Here is a 1474-nt window from a genome sequence, read left to right as displayed (position 1 = left end):
AGTAATACAAAGCATATTATAAGAAATAATAATAAAATCAACCTTGTATTATATAATGTCCCACTGCTGGGCACGGGCCTTATCTACTGCTGAGAAGGATTAGGCCTTAGATTTCACACACCCTCAAAATTCCTATAAACAACTTTCAGGTATGTAGGTTCCCTCACGATGTTTTCCTTCACCGTTAACACAAGCGATAATTCACAAAAAATACAAACATCTTTTAAAAAAAGGTGTGTGCCTTTGGGATTTGAACGTGCGAACATTCGTCTCGGCAGTCCATTCTACAACCAACTAAGCTATCGCTGCTTCACGAGCATAGTAACCCGTAAGACTCAAAATGGAAGTCGAAGCCATACGTTACCAGATTCACAGCCCACTACGGTTCTTTGGAAGCAAAAATCCTTGAAAAGATTTTTATGGATTTTACCCAATACCTAAATAGCCTGCTAACCTAAATTCTTTATTCAATAACTTACATCAGACAAATTAAATAAAACGTGTATATACCTTTACAAAAACCGACTAAAAATGGTTCACAATACGCAACGCCTACGCCTCAAGCATTTTAATTAAAACACTTACCTGCCGAATTAATCAGCCTAATAACCAAGCAGAAGTGCGTGTTAGGTGCCACTCGACCGTAATACCTCCTTGTTATCCCTGGAGATCAGGGCTGGATTACCTTAAAGTGGGTAGATTTACCCCACAATTTGATTTAAGTGTTATTTTATCCTAGCACCGTAATAGTTTAAAGTACAACGTAAAATAAGTAACGCTGGCGAATACACAGGATTTTGCACTATATTGAGCAATTATAAAGTTCAAACTTTGCTTCATCACATTACTATTGTTTCAACTGTTTATTGAAAGGACTTTAGTCTTCATCTGCAGAATTAATTATAATTTCCGATCGACCGCTTACCATCAGCTAAACACAACATAAACCAAATCCCAAGCCAAAGAAACTGCCCTGATACCACTAAGTAACAATCGCGTAGATTCAAATGATTTTGTCCCCAAAAAGCATATCTCAATTTGACCCTGCAAACCTCTCGGTCCTTTCACATCTGTACAGTATCCGAAATAACGTTATGTCAGACCTTCCTGGAAATGGCCGATTGAACAAGTTTGCGGCTTGATTCGGGCCATAATATCCGAATCACAAAAGGGAGTGGAAACTTGCTGCTCCAATAATGCCGTCTGGAGTTTTAATTTGACTAGATTTAATTTAAATCTGACATTAAAAGATAATTATAGCTACGATTTATACTTTGAGTTTTTATTCCGCCGAAATGATAATAAAAATGTTTTGATCAAATCACAAACGCTTGCTACTTGCACCAATCATTGGAAAACTGTTACCGTTGAACGCGCGCCTTCTAAATTTAAAGAAATATCAAGGATTACCTAAGTTCAGATATTGTTTAGACACGAAAGTGATTGCAAACCCTTAATACAAAGTCACGAAAGA

Source organism: Manduca sexta, chromosome 22, assembly GCF_014839805.1.
Source record: "Manduca sexta isolate Smith_Timp_Sample1 chromosome 22, JHU_Msex_v1.0, whole genome shotgun sequence".
Classification (NCBI taxonomy): domain Eukaryota; kingdom Metazoa; phylum Arthropoda; class Insecta; order Lepidoptera; family Sphingidae; genus Manduca; species Manduca sexta.
This window is presented reverse-complemented; position numbering follows the sequence as displayed.